The sequence below is a fragment of the Ornithodoros turicata genome, unplaced genomic scaffold, assembly GCF_037126465.1.
Source record: "Ornithodoros turicata isolate Travis unplaced genomic scaffold, ASM3712646v1 Chromosome137, whole genome shotgun sequence".
NCBI classification, from domain to species: domain Eukaryota; kingdom Metazoa; phylum Arthropoda; class Arachnida; order Ixodida; family Argasidae; genus Ornithodoros; species Ornithodoros turicata.
In genome coordinates this window covers 110,158-119,459 of record NW_026999313.1, presented here as the reverse complement: position 1 = coordinate 119,459, position 9,302 = coordinate 110,158, and the positions used below count along the sequence as shown (strand labels likewise).

The window sequence follows — 9,302 nt, the reverse complement described above, 5'->3', positions numbered from 1 at the left end:
ATGCGCCGCACATGCCGTCATAGTGTGCGTCACATGTGCGCCTTCGAGCCAAAGTATTCGGACGAGCACTCTGAGCACCGATACGCGCGCCATCTGGTGCTGATCGTCTGTAACGTCTATTTAATAAAATAGACTTCAGAGGGCGCATAGCATGAGGTGCTGCAAATTCGGCCGTAGTAGCAGACGACAATAATTTCTCGGAATTCAGCATGGACACCGAGGCAGTTTTCATTTGTCTTGCAGTTTATCTACATGCGCAGAGAGAGTGAGGAAGACATTCCAGACATAGTGTGTAGAAGTCGTGCACGACAACTGACGGATGGACGAAAAGTAAGCAAAGCGTAATACAAAACGTGCCCAAAAGGAGCACTCCGGAAGAGAAGAGACCAGAAGAGACGACGAGAACTCTAATTCTGACAACAGTAGCGTGATGTAGTACTGGGATCGGCTTGCTGCGCATTTATCCTGCCCAAGGCACCCTGCAATCGTGCATGACAACCATCATGCAACCTCGTGAGTAACGGTTGTGTTCTGACGACTTATCCCAGTAAACCATAGACGTCCCAGGGACGTCCATGGAATATTGAAAAATGGATATTCGGATATCCATGGGATCTACCCAGAAAGCCTGGGGATTACCATGGGATATCCATGGGACTATGCTTTTACCCCAAAACGGATGTCCCAGGAACATCCATGGAACGTCAATCACAGGATTTGAGACATAAATAGGACTTTGCTAAATCATGCATTTTTCTTTAAAATTACATAATTTTCTTACTTCAATAAATGGCACAACGGATCTTAAGCCTCAGACATTGTTTATTTCGTGTACACACCTCATAATATCAGAATATATATATATAATGCATATGGAAATATGATGTGCAACCTGCTGGCTGGCGGATGCTTCATTTGAAGGAATGAGTACACTGAAAAAGAAAAGTCTGCATTAGTGTCCACGTGGCAAACCTGCAGAATTCCAGGCATGCCACTGTGTACGTGCCTCTGTAATTATATCGCTTTGCTATTGCACCAAAATCATCTGCTCAATGTACACAATATTATGTATTGGTGTTACTGGGGATCAATTTCACGAACAACGTTCTTTCAGTAAAACTCTCTAACTTAACACTTTCTAACTTAAATTTAACTTCACTCAGCACGTACCAATGCACGCAGCTGTACCATGACTTGCTACGTGATTGCTAAGTACCGTTTCAGATGAGAGCGGAGGGACGTACTGAGCATGAGATAAGATAAGCATAACTGTAGCACAGTGTTAACTGGCATGAATGAAACGAGGAAGCAGAAAATGCAGTAAAAGCTTACGGTTAAAGCACTGTGTCGCGTGCTGTGTGTGGCATGGTGAAGGTTCAATCCGCAACCCGCTTGAGTCTGTCGGCTGAGTGACGAAGCCAGTCCTTTGTAGCCTTTTCTAGGTCGTAGTTCGTGCACTTTGACAGCTGTTTTTGCGCGTGAACAGCACCTGAAAACGTTAGCACATTTTTAGCTATCAGCACACTCTTGCATGTAACATGACACACTTACGCATCATAATGTTAGGTAGACGAAGGTCGCGGAACACATTCTTCCCCTTACGTCCTTCCCAGCTGTATTTTTCCGCGACCTGGTCGGTCATAACGTATTCCAGGATCCGCTTAACGGCGGCCTTAGGTGTAGCTCCACCTAGGAGTGTCAGCTCTTGCACCTGGATTATTCAAGAGCGTTGTATTTGCCATTGTGAAGTGTCGAGTGCAGGCATAATTGAAATGGTGACCAAAATTTACAAATTGTTCCTCCAGGGCGGGGGTTAATGTGCTCTCAAACTGCTCGAAGTCTTCAATACGACTGAATGGTTGTGCGACAAGCTGCTGAACATCACCGACAGGGTCCCTTGAAGGCGGCGTCAGTTGTGATAGCAAATCACTTTGTTGTTGTACGGCCAGACGTATAACATTTAGGCTTCGTAAGACCTGGAGTTGAAATTCTGAAAACAAAAGATTATGTGAAATGCACAAGAAAAACTTCAGCGCCGTAATTTTCGTGATCTTGCACATTAACCACATACCGTGTTCTGGCATAGCGTGACCAGGAGCTGCATGAGCGCGCCTCAGTGATGCACCTGTGAAATTTCATGTATATCAGGAATAGTACCGAACGTAGAGCAAAAGCTAGAGTAACTTCCATTGGGTGAGACATAACAGACTGCAAGATGCATGACAAGAGATGCTCAAATATTCTCGCATGAGGAGCCAGTCCATAGCTATGTTTATTGTTGCACAATGAAAATTCACATGTACCTGCTTCGAAGCCTCTCTCGGAAGCAAGTGGTGCTGGACCATCTGTCAAACGGAATTCGGTATCTTAGCAATTGCATAATTTTTGTAGCTACTCATAGCTGCCCAGGTCCCATAACACATACACATTCCCAAGACGAGAAAATTCATGCACAGGGTCAGTGTCAAAAGCTCTATTATGGCAAGGAAATGGTGTATAGAACTCTAGTAGCAATTTGCAGTATGTTGCTTGTTTGTTTATTTGTTTTCATGAAATCCAGTTTTTTTTTTTTAAACATTGCTTATCATGCTACTCAGTTGCTCTAGCTACCTTTGTTGAGTTCAGCCGCACGCACCAAGCTGCGTGATGGAGCCAGGGGGCTACCTACAATAAACCGTCCGTACTAGTCAATGCAAAGTGCCCTTTCATAAATCCTACTGTGCAGTTTGTACACTACTCTCCTACTCTCTCACATACATTGCCTATCTTCGCGTAGTGAATCACGTGTACTGAAGGGGCGACACTGTTGGTGCTCTGGAGAAATGAAATGGGTCACAATATGACGATATAAAACAGTATGTACTATAAGCAAAGTGATATACCTCCAGGCAAAGGCACTGTGTCGCTGCAGCATGAGGACGACCTGGATTGACCTTCGGATAAAACAAGGATGACCATTATACTAAGACAAGGCCCCATGTACTGCAAATGTAGCACTAGTGTAAAGGTATTAGTATGGTAGGTAGTGTAGGTGTTTGTTTCTGAACATTACTGTAACTTGTCAATAGCTGCATGGTGTTGCATAGCGTTCATCTTACTTGCAGAAACAGGTGCGGAGTTGACAGCAGTGGCAGAATACTGTGACCAACCTTTACAGAAACAATACAATGTATATTGCAGTTGAATCATTACCTCATAACCTTACAAACTTACTGCTGGAGGGAGGGGGGGAAGGTTCTGTAAAATGCGAATTAATTGTAGCACACAAAATAAATCCAGACCACATGAACAGAAATGGGAAACGTGCCTGAAGCCACATCTACAATCCGGATATCCCTAGTACGATGGTTGAGTGACACAGGCGGTGGGATGTTGCTACTCTCGTCGCCTATTGGAAGAGTGCATTACAATGTGTGAAAGCCCTTCAGTATGTTGCATACCGCAGTTGCTGGTAGCATGCGTAGTCAAAGGTTCACCCCCTTCAAGCTGCTGTCTGTCCGTGTCTCCGGAGACACCGGCAGTTGTCCCTCGACCTGTCCTGCCTAACATAAGCAATGGGTTGTCACCAAGGTATTACTAAGCTAGGTTGGACATCACCACACAGAAAATGACCATCAAGCTTGAAGGACACAGGAGAGGAACGATGCACACCTCAGGCTCACATGTTGTGCAGCCTGTTCTGTGTGCCATCAAGCTTTGTTATTTTCTCCGCAGTGAATGTGCATCAGCTAGCTAGCGTTCATTCACTATACTTCCGATAGGGAAACGTAAACAGGGAATCATGTCTGTTGCTAAACGGCGTAACAAATAAACATTAAAAATTAAGTTGTTGTTGTTCAGTAGAAACACAATTTTGGAAAGCAAATCCTATACGTACTTTGTGATTGAAAGGTGCAAGGCACAGGGGGGAAATCATCGTCACTGTCAATAACTTTGGGACGCCTCACACGTTTCGCAGGCAACTCATCTGCATCATTTAAGTCAGAGTTGTCCACTGCGCGGGGCAGCATCTTCCTGGCTGCATTCCAGCCCACTGGAATAGTAAAAATAAAGAGCACTAAAAGAGAAGCAGCACAATGCACCTGGCTTACCAAACACGCCCTTCACACTAACAGGTATCTCGGTACAGTTGTCCCCAGGTGGCACTCCCTTTTTGATCATTTTCTCGACGGTTCGCGTTGGGAGTGACAGCCATGTACACATGTCGCCACAGAGCCACGCACAAGGCACAATGTCCACCTCTCCACGGTCCAGAAAGTGTACGATCGCGTACAAAGTCTATGTATGAAAACGTAAAACAGCATTAGTGAAAAATAAAACAGAAATCTGGAACGCAACTAGAACACAGCATGCAGCACACAGTGCATTCACTAAAGCAAGTGTATCAGAGGCATGACGACGAACTGTTCTTTGTAAGGCAAAGCAACAAGCTTTATCACATTTTCTATTGGCCACATGTTTAACTTCCTGTCTTCTGAAACAACATGTATGCCTGCCAGCGAGGAGCGGAACGGTTTTTGGTAGAGATCAGCAGTAGATATTAGCTCACGCCCAACAATGCAGGGCTGCCTGGACGAGCGCATCGTTGCAAAGTTTTCTATCGCTATCATGTGCCCGTTAACCAGACAGTACCTGTCTGATCCCTTCGTAGTCAGTACGAATTCTCCTGTTAAATAGCTGCGGTACTGTGGTGAACAGCACATCGGCGTGACAGGGCCATCACTGTGGGAATTCCCAAAGCCAAGTATCCTCCTGTCCTTTCCTTTATTTGCAGCAGCATGTTGTTTTTCATGAAGGCGATTATACAGCTGGGCTAGTGTTGTCCCCGGTTTCCTAAGCTGTCGCTTCAGTATCTGCATGTTATTTTCGTATGGAAATGCACTAAACGTGTCAACAGGACCATGCACTTTGACGTCATCAGCAAGATGTAGCAGGCCATGTACGTTGTAGGACACGAAATGCTCTCCGTACAGCTCTGCAAACATATCCACAAAATGAGACAGCAACGATGTGGCGTAGTCATTCTGGACGTGACACAGGTCGCACCGGGCTAAGATTGTGAGAGCACAATGTAGGGTGAGGAAATTCTTGTAAAGGGGCTTCGGCAGCACACTGTCCAATATGACAGGCCCAGTATAGAATAAAAAGAGTCGAAATTCGGTGGCCTTCCACCTGTCGACCTCCTCGATGCCCCTTGGCTTGCGTGAAAACTCCTTTGGAATATGCTGCTGAAGTGACAAGCTTTTCTCAGTAAACGTATTCCTCTGTGCAGGGCTTAGCCTTACAGACAATGGACCAGAGCACCACAAGACAATTAGCTTCTTGACAACGCCTAGGCAGACAAGATGCATATAATCCAGTGGTGCTGTCTGCACTATGTCAATGGGCAATTCTGTTAATACTGAGGTATCTCGATGGTGGTCCGTATCCTCCTGATCACGGAAGGACTTGTCTGTTCTTTTGGTATAAGTGGTTGTGGAGTAGTGCAGTCTGTTTTCACTGTAGTTGCCCTCATCTACACATTTTGGACACCCTGAAAAGCCTGTGTGCCCTTTCGTGCAATACACAAAGGAACGGGCTGGTGCATCACACACCATTGACCGAAAGGACACGCTTACATTTGAGTCACGAGCTGTGATTCCTTCCTCGAGAATAGCAGCCACATCATCTACAAACTTTCTGACGAAATTGTTTGACGAGCGTGGTTTTGCAGGGCCAGCGTATGCTCCCACAATGAAAGGAGGTGTGCTCTCGAACTCATGAACACGGCACTGTATAGGCCAAAGCTCTTGTCTTGAACTTTTTGATAGTGGAAGTCCGTCAATGTTGAAGGATAGTGAAACTCGTGAAGGGATTTCATCGGCACATTCGATAATTTCCTTCAAGAAGGTAGACAAACCAAAATGACAGTACTGTCCAGGTGGCATTGTGGAAATATGTGCAGAGCTTTGTCGTGGCGTCTCCAAAAGTGTACGAGCATCCTTTGGTAGATCCTGATAGCACACGTGCTTTCTGAGCGTCTTTAGCAGGTCAGTTAAAGCAGTGTGCGTGATGTTATGATGAATTGCCCAGGTTTGTAAGCCCGCGCGTAAATCGGTCGTGTTTAGGTCGTTGCTGTCACTTGCGTCGCTACACTCGTTTGATGTGCTGTCACCACAGTCGTCACCCATTTCGGCACCCATGTCACCTGAAGGGTCAGACACCGCGACTGATATGTCTGGTTCATCATGGTCTGAGATTGTGTTTGGAGAATTTTGTGTTGTGCAATCGCGACCACTAATATGTTCAACTTCGTCAGATGAAACGCATGAGCTGACTGCAGAAGACGTTGGCGTTTCTGTCTTTTGAGCTGCTTCGCTGAAGGTCGCAATTGTGAAACGCGCATAGTTTTTAGCTTTTTTCTGCATATACTTTTCCTTATGCTTCGGCATGGTGAATATAGGAAGGGCGAAACCTCAACATCAAAGTCACAGCATGCGCGTAACACTTAGACGCTGCTCATTTTGAAACGCGACACAAGATATGATGAATATTTACGTTTGCCGGCTTCATGATTCACGATGAGTGTTTTACCGGTGCTGCAAAAGAAACTACGATGAGTCTTCATACTGACACACAGAAAATCAGTCACCTTTTTAGTGGTACTTACGTTTTACGTTTCAAACCGAGACGCCGGCAGCTCGGCATCGCAAGTTGCAGGAATACAGACTTGCTTTGGATACGATTGGGGATTCCTGCAGCGGAAAGCAGCGATCGCGACGCCGCCACGGCGATGAGTGTGAACAACATTAAAATTCTTCGCCGCTATCAAACCACGAACGCAAATGTATTAGTACGAGTGTACTAAAAAACGAGTGCTGTTTTCGAGCTGCATTAAAACAAACTGTCCGTGGTGATCATCATTGGCGTCATCTATGATGGCTGCCCGCGGCCAGTTGCCAGTACTACAGTTGTTGTTCGCGGCGTGTTACCCAAACTTCAACATGAACAGGATTTCTTACCCATCCAGTCCTGCTCAGGACATTTATGCAATACCACACGAACGTGATGCGTGCTGTACCGCTACAAAGATCAAACCGCGCGTTGAAGTTTTGTGTGAGCGTGAAGAACCCTAGGTTTAACGTGTGCGCGAGAGTGCACTAGGTTATTGAACCAGTGCGAGATATGGTTGACCGTCTCATGCCTGGATTTTTGTGTTGGAATAATAAAGCAACGACAGAATTAGGCAAACGTTCTTGAGAGGTGTGGCTTTGAATTGATAACGAAGTTCGTGCTCGCGCATTTGAAACGTGCACGGATATAAGCACGAACGAAAATATATTTAAGACCCCTTCCATCCTTTTTCTTTGTTCGAATAAATATATCTCCCCCGCACAGTTATGACTTCTTATATTGCTCTGCCAAAAAAGGGAACAAAAGCACACCAACTTTTCCACATTAGAGAAATATATGCGGTGCTAGGAAAGTATCAAACGAATATCCACGGCACGTCCAGCTTCGGACATAGACTGGACATTCCCCTACGCGAATGTCGCTTTGTGATATCCGTAGGACGTCACCGGGATATTCGGATATTTGCGACGTTCGGGACTTAGTACGGATGTCCCCTGGACATTCGTGGTTTGCTGGGATCCAAGGCTGAAAGCGACAATCCCGCACGGGGAGCATTTGTGTGTAGCTTTATTAATCTATACGCAAATCATAAAACCGTTGGAGAAGTTCAGACTGCTTTCGTGTTTCGTTTAACATTTCTACGTCGATATTTGTTGGGGACTGGCAGCGGGGCGCCTCCCGGGTTCCTTATCACTGATCACCTCATCTTCTGGGCGTTCCTTCCGATTTTCCAGACCTTCCAGCGGATCTTCTGGCGTTTCTCATTCCCGTGGAGAGGTACGAAAGCTCGTGTCGCTTTAAAATTAACTAAAGAACGAAGGATCAAATGTTCAGTGCTAAAATGAGAGACTAAACTCGCAAGCGTAATTGTTCCGCCCTGTTTCGCCTTCGCGGTATGCCCAACAACAACAACTTTATTTTGGCTTTGGAGAGTGGGGAGCTTCATCGCCACAGGCGATACTCTACCACATTGGTGGTGAGAAAGTGGGGAATAAAATAAACAACGAGTCCGAAGTCCGAAGTCCATCGAAGTCCGATGGTATACCCATTTGCCTTGGTAGGCCGCCACTTTTGCAAACAAAGGAACCGCCGGCCGCCGAAAACTGTCGTCTGCTAAACCAACTGTTCGACGAAGGCGCCCTCCCCCGAAACACGGCAGAAGCGGGAAACGCGAAACGCACTCCGCGAAGTCTGCATCGGAGGAGACTCCCCAAAGTGCGCCTTCTGTGACGCACATGTGCGCCTGTGGAGAATTCAGATGGCGCACCATTATGGCGGCACTTCCGGTGTGCGGCATGCGGTGACGCATCTCAGACTATTCGGACGCACCCTATGGTAGGATGACGCCAATCACCCATGCAATCAGCGCGCAGAATGCCGTCAAGTGATCGAGCACTACAACAACGACTTTCAGCAAGAATCAACATTTTTACGCCGATATACTGTTGTCACAATGTGTGGAAATAAGAAGTATGTATATACTTCGAAATCTGCGACCAGTTTTATGACTGCGATAATCCAATTAGCAACTTCCGTGGAAACAGGAAGTAGCTACGAGGCTAACGAGCTACGGCGACTTTCGGGATCCGGCGCGCTGTTTCGCAGCGTTAGTGTAGTGTGTGTATTTCCCAAGTTTTCTTTATTTATACCTTTTTGGGGCAACGACCAATTTATCGAGGTACAGAGACTTCATTAGACATGCCTCGGTTGTGTCGTCAAAGCGAGATTTCTGGGTGGGCATTCAGTTCCGTACGATACTGCGCGTTCAACCGCAGCGGCAGATATGGTTGGCAGCGGATTTTGCCAATCGTGTGTGAAGAATGCAGACTATGAGACGGACCCCTCATTTTGTGTGCAAAGGACCTCCGCCTCCGCAGTCCGCAGTGCTTTCCTTGAATCTATCTTCCAAGACTGTTGCATCTGGACGTGACGAGGTTAGTGTCTTCTGTATAATTTATACAGTGTTTACTCTCCTTGTGAGAATGACGTTGTGGCATGCAGATGTTAGGAGAGCACTTACGCAACAAACAAATATAAGGATTAAAGAAAATTGAAGTTTACGCACTAAATCAAAAGATATACTGTACATTCTGAGTGTTGTTCAGAATGCAGCCATGCCAATGCAGTATAAGCAGCATCCACAGTATGTAAAATGAAGCTGTGTATTCTGCATCTACGTGAAACATTTT

At 46.0% G+C, this 9,302-nt stretch overlaps 1 long non-coding RNA gene across 1 annotated transcript; it reads right to left on the bottom strand.

Moving 5' to 3' along the window:
• Positions 1-669: 669 nt before the first annotated feature.
• LOC135372278 (uncharacterized) lies at positions 670-1,734 on the bottom strand. Its single transcript, XR_010415931.1, has 3 exons — positions 1,552-1,734; positions 1,333-1,489; positions 670-932 (listed from the first exon to the last, which is right to left on the bottom strand). It is a non-coding gene; the product is annotated as an uncharacterized LOC135372278 (long non-coding RNA).
• Positions 1,735-9,302: the final 7,568 nt, after the last annotated feature.